At 34.9% G+C, this 17,626-nt stretch overlaps 1 protein-coding gene across 2 annotated transcripts in view; it reads right to left on the bottom strand.

Moving 5' to 3' along the window:
* DDX10 (DEAD-box helicase 10) overlaps window positions 1-17,626 on the bottom strand; it is a 247,763-nt gene that overhangs the window by 119,133 nt on the left and 111,004 nt on the right. The gene's annotated exons all lie outside the window — the stretch shown is intronic.

Here is a 17,626-nt window from a genome sequence, read left to right as displayed (position 1 = left end):
TCTGTTATTCATGAAGTTAATAGCTAGTTTGTTTTATTTTAATAACAGTGTTGTATTTTAAAAATCACCAACAAAGAAATTTGTTAATTTTTTATTCTTAATAAATATGTACCGGGATAAGAGAGTAACTCTACAAGAGCTACGCAAAGACTTAATTATATACACTTATTGTGTGACCCAGCCTAGACCCAGCCAGCCAGCACTCACACAAGCTTGTTAAAGGGGTGAACATTTTCTACAGTTAAGTCTAACAAATTAACAAAAAGATGAAAACTGACCCAAAAAACCTGCTTCATTATTAAGTCAGTATAAAGATTAAGCACATAAATTTTGGAACTACTTATTACTATGTCCAAATCCTAGCTCTATCATTTACTAGCTCAAGATTTTTTAACCTCCCAATCTTCAACTTCCTCATCTGTAAAATAGGAATGATAACATATTTTCGATAGGGTTACCTTCAGGATTAATTAGTAAATATGTCTTCACTCATCTAGTCTACTAACCTCAAAATTCATCAACCAGCTCTGATCACAGATGTGTCCTCCTACTCTGGTCTACCTCCACTCATCATCCTACTGAGAATGGCATCTAGCTTTGACTGTCTGACCACCGAGCTGTTACTCTTTCAACTTCACTATGGTACCTTGCCACCTTATACTCTCTCACATATGCTACTGCAGACCTGGCCCCTATTTTCAATTTTAGCTCCCTTAAGTAGAAAGTCACCTACCATAAATCTGGCCAAAAATAAACCTCTACTAACACTTATTAGCAGTATTCAAGAAAATAAAGAAAATAATTTGTGTCCAATGTTAACTTAGAAACATTGACAAACATGTCATTTTTGTTTTTTCTAAACCCTGGCTTACATGTAGCAAAAAGATGAATACTAATATTAAAAGACCAGCTAAAGTTTAACCTTTATACACATTATCTAATCTAGGCATAAGAGAAAATTATAAATCACTATTCATTCACTGCCAAGATAGGAAAGGTGGTTTTAAATGTGTAATATTTAGAGACTTCCAGTTCTGGCAACATGGTAGAAGCTCTCACACCATAAATATCTAGTAACACTGATAAAATATAACTAAATAGCTTTTCAATAATTAAATATATTGCTAATTTAGCAAGAAAAAATCCTCCAAGTCAGAAAAGGAAATTGGGTAGTCCTCAGGTGCACTATCAACCCAAAACAAACCACAAATGCTACGGGACTGAGTATTACACTCACACTTGGCAGAAGAGATGCAGGAAATGAGAACAATCAATCCGCTATGAAACTCTCAAATGGCTGTATGCTCTGTGAAAGAAGGACCAGAAAAAAATATGGCTGGGGGCCCAAAAAGACAACAAGGAAGGTTAGATCAGTTCAGGCTCTGAGCTCTGGGTACAAGAAAGAGACTAAGGGGAGGGAGATGAGTAAAAAATCCTAGAATAAAATAAAAAACCCAAGGTGGATTGCCCAAATTTACACCACCAGAAACCCCCAGGTTAAGAAATAAACAAAAAATAGTTTACATTTAAGTTCAGAATTTTGGGAAATCTGTAAAAGAGTAAGGGATGAGTAGCTCTATGAAATATTTAAGCTTATGATAAAGGAAAATATACATATCAATGGAATGGAACAGAAAACCCAAAAACAGAACCAAAACATATAAAGGTTTTCACATAGAATAAAGGTGGCACATTAAATCAGTGCAAAAGACAGACTTCAACAAATGGTGTTAGAACAAAATAGCCATCTAGAAAAAATAGTTTATTTTTTCCACACTTCACACCTTAAAAAGAATATATTCCAAGTGGATCAAAAACTTATATGCACAAAATTAAACCATAAAAGTACTGGAATAAATGCTGGGAGAGGTCTTTTATAACCTTAGAGCAGTGAAGGTTCTTTTCAACTTTGACATGAAACTCAGAAGTCACAAAAGACCAAATTGGCAAATTCAACTACATAAAAAAATTTTAAAACATGATCCAAAGTCAGAAAAACAAAAGATAGTCTAATCTGGAAAACAAAAACAAACCAAGAACAACAAAAAAAAAGCAAACTACTTGCAATTCATTAGATCCAAGCAAAGGTCAAATTTTCCCAATATAAAGAGCTAATACAAAGAGTAAGAAAAAAGATCAAACTCCCAATAAGGGAAAAGATATGGATAGTTCCCAGAAAATGCAATACAAATGGCTCACTCATGATATGAGAAATGTAAATGAAAACTTCACAGAGATACCATTTTTCTCCTGTGTAACTGGGAAAGATCAAATATTTGAAAAGATGCTGTGTTAGGAGAAAAAGTGGTATCATGTATTACAAACAGAAATAATAGCCCAATTTACAATATCTATCAAAAATTTAAACGTACGGACCCTTTGATTTAGTAATTTCACTTCTGGGAATTTATTCTATAGTTTATTTTTAAATGAAGAGAAAAACATACTCAAATATTTTCTATATCAGTAAGGAAGAAAATACATATGGTTTTGGCTGGTTGTCTGTTTTCAAAAACATATATTATGAATTTTATAACAACTTAAGAACAACTTGAGAAATCTGTTCATAAACAGAGTAAATGTTCATGGCATTTTTATGACTTTTCATTATTATAATTTTAGAAATATTCATTTTACATCTTTTCACACATGCTATAATCCATTTAGTCAACAGTTACTGAAAAACATATACAAGTAGATAAAGGGTGGTAATACCTCAGGACTACAAAAATGTAACTCAGTGTTGACTATTATCATGTACTTATAAATCAATGTAAGTAATGAGCTTACATGTCTATTTCATCAAAAATGAAGTATACTAAAATTCTCATTCACGTGCAGCTTTTTGAGAGATATAACACTATAAAAAGAATATTTAGGGAATTTACTTTTGAAAAGCAAAAGTCAATTGAAAACAAAGATGGCTAATTAATTGGCTACACAGGATGTCAAACACAGCAAGATTTGATGATGCTATGTGGCAAAGCTCATTTCAAAGGCATAATATCTGTGTATTAGTGATCTGCTTAATAAACCCTGAAAGATAACTGGGTTTTGGAAAATATCTTATTTATTGACTTTGTTGTCCATTCCTCAAATTGTATCTAGTGTGTCAGGCAAAGCCTCTTGCAACAAGGAAATTAATGAGCAGATTGGTTGCAGCCATTACTGCAAAATGATCAATGATTTTACTAAAAGAAAAGCAGGAACATAGTAACATGCTTACCTTTAACTAGTACCAGTATAAAAATTTTAGGATAAGTGAACATTATCAAAAAACATGAGGATCTTCTACATATATACAATTAAAATATATACAAAAAGAGTACAGCAAATGTGTATCAAAAATTGCCCATCTTATTAATTACTGGCTCTCTCTTTATCACATTTATACTCAATTTCCCTTCTAGAAGTATCCTTTGCTCTATTAGTCCTAGCTAACTAAAATTCAGTAGGATCACTTGTCACTTCTAGGGCATAAAGGCAATGGGAAACTGGTGGACAGTTAATGAGAAAATATAACTGGGTGCTAAATAGATCCATACTGTCTTCTGAGGATTCTTTCCCCCTCACTGAAAGAGAAAACACATTCTATCTCCTTGCTTTTTAACAAATATCTCTAAGGTAACATCAACAATATGTCTAAGACATTTTTTTTGTTTTTCTTGAGTAAAAAACAGTATACAAATAATTACATTATAATATTTAAATTTAATTATGTGCTATATGCCAGATCATGGTAGAAGATGGTGAATAACGTTTTAGTGTGTTTCCTTTTTAAAAATAAATCCTAAAGGATGGGGGTAAAATCAGAGAAAGTTCAGCAAGGAGGCAGCATAAGGGCTCCTTTCCTAGAATATCCTCCCTTACCCTCTATAATTTTAAAAGTCCAGTGCAAGGTCCACCTATGCCATGAAGCTGTCTCTTGCCCAATCCAACAGGATGATCTTTGATCAATTCCTACTACAATATAATTTAGCACTTAATTTTATAAGGTCTTGTATCATTTGCTAATTTTTACACATACTACCTATCTCCACAATATAATCACAATATAATCATGTGAGATGTGACAGGTTGAAAGTATATATAACCACAGCCACCACCACCATCCCAACATAGACATACACCACACTGGCACACTGCTGAGTACGAAAAAGATGGCATCATAACTTACATAGTATATCAAGTGACCAACTACTGATTTAGTCAACAAAATCTAGTGATCTCTTGTAGAAGGTGAACAGACAAAAATATCTTGTTCACTTTTGTAGAAAGTGAACAAAATGGACAAAAACATCTCCATTGGATATTACAGTCCATTGGAGACAGACAAAGAATAATGACTGGAAGGTGTAAGTGCTATGGGAAAAAATACGCAGCAGGGTAAAGGAGGAAAGGCAAGTGTGTGGTATGTGTGTTTGAGGGAGGTGGGGATCAGGGGTTGGTGGTTGTTAAAATTCCCAGAGCATCTAGCCATGCATTTGTGTGTGTGTGCACATGTGTGTACATGCATTGTGTGCATGTACACACATGTGCACGCATTACCACTCAAGTGTAGAAAAAATTCAAAATAAGACAAAGCACAAATTCCATGGAAAAGTGAAAGTTTATACTTAAGAAGTTTATACTTTAATTGGAGCTTAGTGTACCCATTTTAGAGATGTGGTCCACATCAGTCAATTCTAAACAATGAAAGTTAGTACAACTCAGAACACCATCTCCATTTCTCAATCAACCTCTCCTCCCTTATCGTCCCCCAAAACACACACACACACACACACACCCCAGCCCTCCAAGCCAAACCTATAAATCATCTATAAATGCAGCTGGGTACAGTACATCCTACTCTTCTCCACATAGGTTGTCGTCACTGCTCTCATGACTCATGTTATAAAACAACATCAAAAGAATACAGCCAGGGGAAAAGATATATCTATTCAAGTCCCTTCCACCCACTTTTTCGTGTTGTTGCAGTTCTTCTTAATAGAAAAGTTTTTTTTATGTATAAACAGAATTCTTATCAACTATACTTCAATTAAAAAAGAAAAAAAATGTATAAACAATTATTTTTAAAAGACTATGATTTATTCTACAAATTTAACTTTCAAAAATATCTACAAATAACAACTTTTTTTTACTTTCACTATTAAATTGGTATATTTCCCAAGAATAAAAATATATTTAAAATGTGAATTTAATCCAGAAATCTTTAAAATCAAAGCAGCTCATATTGGCATAAATAAACTGAGGTTGCAGAGGCAGGACACTGAGAAATTTGATATCTTTGATTTTAATCTATAGCCAAAATTAAAGGTAACTGTTCTAAGTCATTAAATTCATGATATCAACCGAGCAATGTAAAACAAGGCCTAGTATTAAGTAGGAGGAAAAATAAGAAAAGGTGAAAAAATTCAATGGAACTAATCTCATTACCTGTTTAAATAACTGAGTAAGTTGAAGCAAAAAAAGAAACCCTAACGTTATTATGAAATCTAAAAATATAACATATTGCTGCTTTCCGAGAACATATAAATCTAAAAAAAATTAACCTCTATACATGTCTAAATGATTATTTTAATGAGATTTTTATTCAACCTAATAAGAAACTTGTCATTTATGTCTGCATTGTTTGCTACTTTAAATTTATTTATTTATTTATTTATTTTTGGCTGCGTTGGTTCTTCGTTTCTGTGCGAGGGCTTTCTCTAGTTGTGGCAAGCGGGGGCCACTCTTCATCGCGGTGCGCGGGCCTCTCACTGTCACGGCCTCTCTTGTTGCGGAGCACAGGCTCCAGACGCGCAGGCTCAGTAGTTGTGGCTCACGGGCCCAGTTGCTCCGCGGCATGTGGGATCTTCCCAGACCAGGGCTCGAACCCGTGTCCCCTGCATTAGCAGGCAGATTCTCAACCACTGCGCCACCAGGGAAGCCCCTGTTTGCTACTTTAAACAAAAGCAACTAACTATATTAAAAGTCTGATGACAATTCTGAAATCTTAATGAATGAAATGTGGAGAGAAAGAAATTCTGGCCTTTACTATGGAGGCTCAAATATATGTAGGTATGTCTTTGGAACGCTAGGGCACACAGACTGCAGGGCTTCGTGAGATAGACCTCATTCTTAGCTTGCACAGTCTCGTCAAAGTAGAAACCATGCTTCAACAAAGTGCCAATCACAGTAATGGCCCAGCTTCAACACTGTCTAATCTAATCCCAGCATGAACATAATATATATAAGCAATAAAATGTACCATTTTTAATCACTCAAGGTTTACTTATCACCCATTTATTTACATCTTGCCTGCGGCAGAATGATCCGAAAGTGACTCTCCATGATCCCACCTCCTGGTGTTCATACCTTTGTGCAATCCCGTCTCCTTCAGCGTAATCAGGACCTATGACTTTCTTCTAGTCAACAGAATATGGCAAAGGTAATGAGATATCACTCCCATGATTGTGTTACATTATATAAGCCTCCATCTTACCAGCAGACTGGAGCTACAGACTCCCCTTGCAGGCTTAATGAGGTAAACAGCCACACTGGAGAAGCCCACATGGAAGGAGCTCTGGGCAGCCTCTAGGAACTAAGGGTGACCACCCAGCCAATGGCCAACCAAAATCTGGGGCCTACATCATACAGCTGCCAAAGAAATTCTGCCAACAACTTGAATGAGCCCAGAACAGGAATCTTCTCCATTCAGGTCCCTAGATGAGAATGTAGACTGGCCAATACCTTGACTGCAGCCTTGTGAGACCCTGAGCAGAGAACCAGCTAAACCGTGCCCAGACTCCAGAGCCACAAAAAAACATGAGGTAATAAATGTGTATTGTTTTAAGCTGCTAAATTTGTGGAAATTTGTTATGCAGCAAGAGAAAACTAATGCACTGCCTTAGAACAGCTCGCTAATTTGATTTCATTTTTATTTCTTTGATGTACTTGGACTTCCACAACATACAATGCCCTCAATAAATGCCTACTGAATTAACTGTGAGAGTTTGATCTTTTTGGCCAATTTATATTTCAATTTTGTGGTAAAACAGGCAAAAAAAAAAAAAAAAGCCCACAAATGAGAAAAGCTAGAAATTGCCTTGAAAAGAGACCCATTAGCAATGCCTTACTCTAAAAAGAGATGAGAAGCTACAGAACTCAAAAGTGAGAAAATATTCCAAAAATGCAATTATTTCATGTGATCCTCACAGGTTAGCAAAAGGAAAACACAGTCCAGGGGCAACAACCAAAGATATTTATTTCCAACACATGAGCATTTGCTTTATCTCTCAGTTTCTATTACCTAGAGATTACTTTATAAGCAAAAGATCATTTAAAATCAAAAACTTTCCACTGAAATTAATGTCTGAAACTTACTTACCTAAAAATATAAAAGAATGAGCATATAAAAATATATATTAAGTATATTTTATATGACTTCAAAATATAATTTTTATTTCTATAATATATGCCTCAGAGATATAATGTGAACAGCAATGATAAAGAAAAACAGATCCTTAAAGGTTCTAAAATACTGCTCCTGGGTAATATTATTCATCTGAGTGGAAATGACCCTGAGTAACAAAGGTAGCAGAAAAACTTTCAATATTGAACCAAATTGGAGAGATTGAAAGAATGCTGCTGGCAAAGAATCATTTGTTTGAAAGGAAAGAAAGAAAAAGCAGAGGAAACTGAAATAAACAGCCAAAAGAAAAAGAAAAGGTTGGTGGAGACCACATGTGTCTGTAATAGCAGAGTATAAGTTCTATAGAATAAATTTAAATCTGATTGGCTTTTCTAAGAACTATATTTTTTACTTTTTCTTAAATGTTGGATTTATAAAAATGATACGGACATCAATTTTACAGGTTGCTTCTGCTGACGGTATTTAGGAGCTGTATTTATATCTAAATCTGAGGGAGTGATATAATCAAATTTCAAGCCTGGAAAGATAAATTCATGAGACAAGTATCCTAAGTCAGCACTTTCTCATTCAAAAATTCACCTTGTTAATGAGGGGGGAGGGGTAATTTTCACTAAAGTGCACATATAAAAATAAAAGCACATACCTGTCTCTTTCCATGCAATGTAAGCAACTAACTCTAGGGATCTTTTAATTAGCTTTTTAAACATCTCACAAAGTTTCAGACAAAAGAAAAACAACTTATTCTAAGCAATACAGACTTGAGAGAATGACATCTCCCTGAAGAGAAATAAAACGCTGTTGTCTTGTAAACATAAACTTTGTACAAGAAATCAGATACTTCTTCTGGTACATAAACAAAAACGGATTAATAAAAATTTGAAAGAAATTCAAATGATGAAATGTGATGAATTGGGAGATTGGGATTGGCATATATACACTAATATGTATAAAATGGATAACTAATAAGAACCTGCTGTATAAAAAAATAAATAAAATAAAATTCAAAAAAAAATTTGAAAGACTGCTTTAAAGAATTAAAAAAAAAAACCTGGCATCTTTCAAGTAACAGTATTATTGCATTTAGTAAATTTTAAATCACATTAATGCACGATTATTTGGATGCTCCAGACTTACCCACACACATTTCTGAGTTTTCTGAACAGAGAAGTGATGGGTTCTACTTCATCAGCCACAATAGGCCACACAGTACTCAGTTCACACTGATCCCATTTTTTTGTTTGTTTGTTTTGACTACAAACACACCTACTAGAACAGTGTCACGTTGAGAATTTCTATAATTTTCTTTGCCAAGCTTCCTATAGCTCCCTTTTAATTAACAGTTATCTCTGAATAATAAGATTCTCAAGATCACCATTCAACATTAATGACAATAAAAGAATGTTGATAGTTGATAGCATATATTGGTTAATGGCACAAGCTCAGGGGTAAAAAGGACCTGGATTTGAATTCTAACTTTGCTATTTACTAGTTATGTTTTTATTTAGCAGTGTCTAGCTCATTTAAAACAGTACTCAAATTTTTCATGAGGAAGAGGGTTTTCAAGGTTGGATGCATTATAAAGGGGCAAGAAGAATATGGAGAATGTATTCAAGCAGGAGAAAATGGGAGCTGGCTTAATAATACCCTATCAACCAAAAACAGAAAGTAATGCCACTTCACATTTGTTCCATACAGGCTATATAAATACTACTGTGTATGTTTTTATTTGATTTTCACAAAAAGAGAAAACTGAGGCTATAAGTTGAGAACAAATTCAGGAAACAGAACATAATATAGTCAGGATTCACAGGTCTTCTGACATCTTTGTCCACTAGCGATGTGGTTTTCTCCACACATGCCAAGCTACTTCCAATCTTGGAATGGTTTAACATTTCACCAATTCAGACACTTTGAAAGCATGTTTCTAATCAACCTCAAAAAAGCACACTTATCTCAAGCTTTAAGGAGAGGAGAAAGACAACACAACAGAACAGAAACCAACTGCTGATTCTACGGCAGTTAACAAAATAGTGAATGTGTCCTATCAATCTTCATAGGCTAGGCAGGTAAGGAGACATGAAGACAAATTTTTTGTTTTATTCTAATATTGTTAGAAAACTATGGTCTAGTTTAATATTTGCTTGACAAAAATGGAAACAATCACACTCTGGCAAAGAACCCATTCTGACATTGCAAAGTACATAATCTAACAACTACAGGGTCTTTTCCATGAAGAGAAGCTGTACTGTCATTATCCTCCAGAGTCTGAGAGAGAATTGATACCTCAGCATTGTCTGTGGTTCTGCCAATTCGAAGGATTAACTCTTTTGTTCTTGATGAACATAGCATATACTTGACAAAATGACATCAAATAACAACCAATATCTATTTCCATCTCTACATACTGGACAGATAGGGATGCAAAAAGAATGGAGGGAAATTACCATCTGGATGAGAAATCAATTCATAGAGCAAACACTCAAAGGGTAAGTGTAATAATGTATAGTGAAAATTATCATCAACTGAGAAAATGGAAACAGATAACACAAATTATAAATACTACAAAAGCAACATTATTATTCAAATAAAATTAGGCAAAAGCATCAACTCATACAATTTTCCGTGTAGCTGTCAATTAATCAATGAGTTTAATTTCTTATAAATCTGACACTAGAGATTCCAAAAATCCATACCAATAGGAGCACTTAGCTCTATATAAGCAGGCAAAGCATCCACAAGGAACAAGAAAATTGCTGAAGTGTGATATATAGACAAGTAGAGAATAGGGTAGCAAATATTAAGGTGCTCATTTAAGAAAGAAAGCAAATACAAAAATAAGTTCGAAAAGGGAATGAAGAACGTGGAGTATAGTCATGCTGAAAAAAATGAAGCTAAGCTACTTTAAGGAAGTCAGTATAATCCTCAGCATCTGTATCTATCTATATTCACTAAAATTTATTGAACATCAACACTATATCAGGCATGGTGCCGCGTACTGGGGTGTGAGAATAAATAAGACAGACTGTTCTCTAGATGTCCAGTCTAAATGGAAAAGCTGACAAAAAATAATATATAATATATAAACAAATAATTATAATATGACAAATGTTCCAAAGGAGTTTAAAATTTGTGCAAGGGCAATAGAAGGAAACAAACTCAGACTACACCTTTTTTAGTGGGGGTCTCAAAAGAAAATTAATTCCTAATGCCCTAAAGTATCCATTGAAGGTAATAAATTAACTTTGTTCTTATACGTCTAGAATGATAATATTCATACACCATCTTTATTTTTTTTCATACACCATCTTTAAAAAAACTGAGAAACAGTCATTCAAATCATTGAGTTCTGAGGTTCAGATAAGAAACCCTGGCAGAGAGACTTCCCTGGTGGTGCAGTCGTTAAGAATCCACCTGCCAATGCAAGGGACACGGGTTCAAACCATGGTGCAGGAAGATCCCACATGCCGCGGAGCAACTAAGCCCGTGCGTCACAACTACTGACCCTGTGCGCCACAACTACTGAAGCCCATGTGCCTAGAGCCTGTGCTCCGCAACAGAAGCCACCACAATGAGAAGCTTGTGCGCTGCAACGAAGAGTAGCCCCCACTCGCCGCAACCAGAGAAAGCCCGTGTGCAGAAACGAAGGGTCAATGCAGCTTAATTCATTCATTCATTCATTTAAAAAAAAAAAAGGAAACCGTGGCAGACAAAGGCTTCCATCAAATAGGGAGATTTCACCAGATACAGAGAAACAAGAATTGGGTATCCCAAGCAGGGAGAATCTTATTTGCTAGGCCAAGGGAAAGGTATGCCACATTTGGAGAATTCTAAGTCATTTCGTTGAGTTGAAGGCAGGGATGAAAGTGAGTAGGGAGAGAATTGGAGTCTGACAAGAAGTAGGACATGTATTTAGTTTTGCACCAGACTGTAAAACACTTAGTAGCTAAAGATTTTGGAATTCACATATAGAAAAAGACAGGGGCATACTCTGGAGGTATAAAGAGATCAGATTTGTCCCAAAAAACTTCTTAGGATGGTTCTGGTTCAAGGAGGCCAAGAACTAACCCTTTCAGAAGACTATCATATTTGCTACACAGTAAGTAGAAAAAAAAAGTTCTGTCCAAATTGAAGACTGAACTTTTTTACATTGAAGACTGTTTTATTATATAACAAGAAAAGTAAACTTTGTCATGCACACACTTATCAATGACTAAGAGAACTCCAAAGAAACAACTTATTTTTCAGGTCATCTGGGTTATCATGAGTCCAAAAAGACATTTACATTAATTTTAACAGATCTTCAGTGAAAGAACAAAAACAAAAAACATGTATTGCAAAGACTGCAAAGAAAAGGCGACTCCTAAGACAGCAGATACATTATTGAATCAGTATTCCTATTAATTAGAAATAAACTTGGTCTGAGATGGGATTTTACTTAAATAAAAAGAATTACGAAAACCCAGGCACTACTAATACCTACGGGAAACTCAGTAAATGGGAAACAAGACTGGGGGGAGAGGGGGTGATAAAATTTCTCCTCTACCCTCTCCCAGGTGGGCCTAAGAATTAGACTGACACAAGACACATGAACAGGAGAAAAGCACACAGATTTTATTTAGTAATTTTTTTGTGTATCTGAAAGCCTTCACAAGGAAAATAAAGACCCAAAGAAGCAGTTAGGGCCAAAAGCTTATATGTGTGGTTGGATAAAAAGTAGTAAATTGTGAAGATGTAACAAGACAAAGGGTTTGGGCTAGAGCAGATAATTGTGGAAAAGTGATGAGGAAGATAAGGATTAGTAACAAGGTTTGTTTGTACAGATTGTTCCCAGCCTCTATTCCCCATCTCTAGTAGTAAGAATGTTTTCCTTTCACCTGGTATCCAGAAGGCACCTTTTACATGAGAGTTTACCTCTTGCTTTCAAGAAGAAAAAGAAAGGTCAGAATGGCCTTCTTGCATCTGCTGTTTATGTGCCTTTGACTCAGAATAATCCTTATGCCCCAGTGGCATATTTGGGGGTGGCATATTCTGCTACCCTACACAAGTAGGGTAAGCGAAGTTGGAACTTTCAGAAGCCCCAGAATGTTCCCCCCACCAGCCTGCCTTCTAATTATAGTAATTCTTCTCACATATTTAATATTCTAACATCTTCAATCCCCTTCCCATAAAAAACTCTGCTCTTAAAAAGAGATCTGATATTCAGCCTTAAAAAGGAAGGAAACTTTGACACATGCTTCAACATGGATGAATTTAAAGACATCATGCTAAGTGAAATAAGCCAGTCTCAAAAAGACAAATACGGGCTTCCCTGGTGGCACAGTGGTTGAGAGTCTGCCTGCCGGTGCAGGGGACACGGGTTCGAGCCCTGGTCTGGGAAGATCCCACATGCCGCGGAGCAACTAGGCCCGTGAGCCACAATTACTGAGCCTGCGCGCCTGGAGCCTGTGCTCCGCAACAAGAGAGCCCGCGATAATGACAGGCCCGTGCACCGCGATGAAGAGTGGCCCCAATTGCCGCAACTGGAGAAAGCCCTCACACAGAAACGAAGACCCAACACAGCCATAAATAAATAAATAAATGAATGAATAATCCCAAAGTTAAAAAAAAAAAAAAAGACAAATACTGTATAATTCTACTTATATGAGAAATCTAGATTAGTCAAATTCATAGAAACAAAGTATAATGATGGTTGCCAAGGGCTGGAGGGGTGAGAAAAAGTGGTGTTACTATTTAACAAATGGAGTTTCAGTTTTGCAATATGAAAAAGTTTTGGAGACTGGTTGCACAACAGTGTGAATATACTTAACAATACTGAACTGTACACTTGAAAGCAGTTAAGATGGGAAATTTCATGTGTGTTTTAAAATATTACTAAAATATTTTTAAAAATTGAGACTGAAATGGCGAATAACTGAGGATGAGTCCATGTCCCAAGGCAGTGAAACCAAATGAATCATTTACTGGGGACGAAGAGTTTAGAGTATTTTATTCTGTGAAAGTCTGGGGGCAAAAGAATGATATAATTGCAATGTTTTTTAGCAAGATTAAAATGACATCAATATATTAAAATATGTCAGATGGAAATGAGAGCTGGAAGGAGGGAGTCAAGAAAAACTGTTTAGAAAAACTGAAAAGAAATAACCATTTTAGGGATCAGTTCAAAGATGAAGTTGTTAAGATTTCTAGCATGGGTAAGAGGAGGGATGTAGCCTCAGTCGGCTCCCTTGGGATCTTTATTAAGCAGTGGCTGAGCAAGCAGATAAAGGTACAGTAAACTGCCAAGATCAGCCTTCCAGGCCATTTATCAGGAATCAAAGAATTGCTTTATTTATTTACACCTTTCTTCATCTAAAAATATCGGAAAAGTTCAGCAAATAACCACTGTTCTGTTACTCGCTGTTGGCCAAGCACAATGGAAGTATGCCAGAATTTGAGCTGCTGTAATAATGATACAACTCTCTTTACAAATTACGTGATAGATGAAATTCTGAAAGATTTTATAAACAAAATTGTGGTAACTCCAGTCACATGTTAAATGTACTAAGTAAGCCCATATTTACTAGATAGAGCTTTATTTCCTAGAGTGGCTCTTTTCGTAATAGAAATCATTTATTTATTCTGTTAAATCCTAGTATGGATTCCTTTGCATTCATCTCCACGGCAGCATGGGAGAAAGACTTGAAGTGAGGTGAAAAGAAAGCTCTAAATCAGATAAATGTACTAAAAGAGCCCTTCTCTCCTTTTATATACCAAAAGAAAATGAGACCGGAATTACCTAAAGCATGTGAATCATAATAAAAATATAAATATTTAAAACACATTATAGAGACAATTTTTTATTTAAAAAAGGCTAAATTTTCCATCCAAATAATGAGAATTCTCTCTATGCCTTCTTGTTTTAACTTACTATTGAATTCTATATGAGGCAGTTACCAGAACACTAAATCAACTTATGCTAACTTCCAAGATCTTTATTCACTATTACTGAGTCCAATTTAAATTAAGATTCTGTCAAAATGACAAAGATGAATAACAATAGTTGTCCCAAAAAGCATATTCACCTGGGAGGTGAAGGGGTAAAACACAAGTACACATTCAATTAGAACAGAAGGGATCTGTACTATAAGGGTTATGAGGAATAAGGATAGTTCTGCCATCATAAAACAAAAAACATAAAAACAATGTCTTTATTGAAAATCAATGAACCCCAAACGAGCTCTTTGAAAGGTCAGTTAAATTGATAAGGAAAAAAGAGAGTAAACACAATTCACAATATCAAGAATGAAAGACAGAACATCACTACAGATCATACAGACATTAAAAGGCTAATAAGAGAATATTACTAAGAATTCTATATCAACAAATTCAGTAACTTAAATGCAATGGACAAATTTCTTGAATGGTACAAACTACTGAAGGTCATCCAAGAAAAAAATAGATAACCTGAATAGCCCTCTATTTATTAGAGAAAAAGAATTCGTAGTTTAAAAACCTACCCACAAAGAAAATTCACAAGTCCAGATGGCTTCACTGGTGAGTTATACCAAACATGTAAGAAATAGATAACAATGCTGCATAAACTTGTGCAAAATACGGAAGAAGAAACAGGCTCCAAATCATTCTGTGAGTCAAGCATTACCCTAATACCCAAATTAGACAAAGGTATTACAAAAAAAGAAAACTAAAGACCAATGTTTCTCATAAACCCAGAAGTAAAAATCCTTAACAGGATATTTGCAAATTGAACGAAGCAATATATAAAAAGAATCATGGTCAAGAGAGGTCTATTCCAGGAATGCAAAGCTGGTTTAACATTCAAAAATCAATACAAGTTCACCATATTAACAGACTAACATACCCCCGCCACCACCAAAGGAACCAAATGATTGTCTTAATGAAAGCAAAAAATGTATCTGACAAAATTCAATATCCATTCATGATAAAAACTTGGAATAAAAGGAAAAGGAAATCCTTCAACTTGATAAATAATATCTATAAAAATCCTAGAGATGACATCCTACTTAATGCTGAGATACTGAATGTTTTATCTCTAAGATCAGAAAGAATGCTGTCATCACTTTTAGTCAACATTGTACTAGAGTTCTTAGCCAATGCAGCAAGGCAAGAAAAAGAAATAAAAGGCATACAGATTGGTAAGAATGAAGAAACACTACCCTTATTCAAAGACTGCAAGACTTTCAATGTAAAAATTCCTAGGAAATCTACAAAAAGCTACTAAAAGTAATAAGTGAGTTAGCAAGGTCACAGGATATAAGGTCAATATACAAAAAGCATGTTTTATTTACATATAAAAGCAATACACATTGGAAATAGAAATTTTTTAAAATACCAATTATAACAGGACCAAAGAAAAATTTAGGGATATGAGTCAACTGCAGCACACCTGGAATTAGCCCGAGTTGTTCTGCTAAAGTAAAAATGTACCTGTATGGTGCTGATCCCTGTCAAGACATGAAATGTATGGCTTGATAGTGTTGCTTTGTACTGATGGGTTTAAGGTAAGTTTCAGGGTATCAGACTGTCAACAATGTTTATTGATAAGTGAGATTTGATGATTTGCATCTGGTCTTAGTGAAACACCACAGAGGGCTCTACCTTTGGGGCTGGTTATGAGAAAGACTATGCCTACATAACCAGCAGAGCATAAGGAGTACCAGCCTAGACTCCATTAGGGGCTACATGGTTCTGTGCACACATCAGTGGCACCTGATCTGAGAGGAAAAGTGTGTCCATATGATCAACAAAGAGGACAGTCAGAGGTCATGCCTAGCCCTTCTAAAGCTCTTGCACTCAGGGAACCTCTGGCCGCAACGCATATCCTTAATGTTCTAATCCTGTTGCTATATTGAATCCTTTCCCTGCAATAAATTTCTAATTTTGGAGCCTTTGAGTGTTCTTTAGTAACTGAAACCTATCTGGACTGCCACCATTAATGCAAAGAATAAATTTCACAAAACATGTGTAAAACTTATACACTGAAAACTACTAAACACTGCTAAAAGAACTAAGTAAATGGATATGCAAAATGAGAAAAAATACTAAAGATGTTACTGTCAGTAAATTAATCAATTTATTCAATCCAATCCCCATTCTAGCAAACCTTTTCATAGCAATTAAAAGCTTATTATAAAATCTATATGGAAATGCAAAGAACCTGGAACAATTAGAACATCTTTGAAAAAAGAACAAATGTTGGAAAACTTAACACTAACTGATTTCAAGGTTGACTATAAAGCTGCAGTAATTAAGAGAGTATAATATTGGCATAAGGATAGACAGATAATCAAGGGAACAGAACACATACTCCAGAAACAAACCCATATGAATATGGTCAACTGATTTTCAAGAAAGGTGCCAAGATATTTCAATGAGAAAAAGATGGCCTTTTTAACAAATGTTGTTGAAAATATACAAATGAACTTTGAAACTTCCCCCACACCATATACAAAAATTAACTCAAAATGGGTCATACCCCTAGATGCAAGAGCTAAAAATATAAAGCTTCTAGAAGAAAACACAGGAGAAAAATCTTTGTGACCTTGTTTAGGCAAAGTTTTTGTTTGTTTGTCTGTTTGTTTTTTTAGATAAAACACAAAAGACATGAACCACAAAATAAAAAATTGATAAACTGTACTTTGACCAAAATGATAAACTTTGTGCTTCAAAGGACACCATCAAGAAAGTGAAAAGACAACCCACGGAGCAGGAGGAAATATTTACAAACTATATATCTGATAGGAAACATATCCCAAATATAAAAAAAAATCTTAAAACTAAGTATTAAAGAGATAAACAACCCAATCTTTTTTTACATGGCAGATGACTTGAATAGATACTTTATCAAAGAAGATATAGAAATAGCAAACACACGAAGGATGTCAACACAACTAGTCATTAGGGCTATGCAAATTAAAACAGCAATAAGATGCTTTTACACCCATAAGAATGGCTGAACTTAAAAAAAAAAAAAAGACAGCAATAACAAGAACTAGCAAAAACACAGGGCAACTAAAACTCTCATACATTGCTGGAAAAACTACTTTGGAAAATTGGAAAACAGGCAGTTTAAAAAATTAAGCATGTACTACCATATAACCCAGCAATTCCACTCTTTACTAATGAAAACTGATATCTACAAAAAGACTTATACTTGACTATTCATAACAGGTATATTTATAACAGCCAAAAACT

The sequence above is a fragment of the Balaenoptera physalus genome (assembly GCF_965194825.1).
Source record: "Balaenoptera physalus genome assembly, chromosome: 10".
In the NCBI taxonomy this organism is placed as follows: Eukaryota; Metazoa; Chordata; class Mammalia; order Artiodactyla; family Balaenopteridae; genus Balaenoptera; species Balaenoptera physalus.
This window is presented reverse-complemented; position numbering and strand designations above follow the sequence as displayed.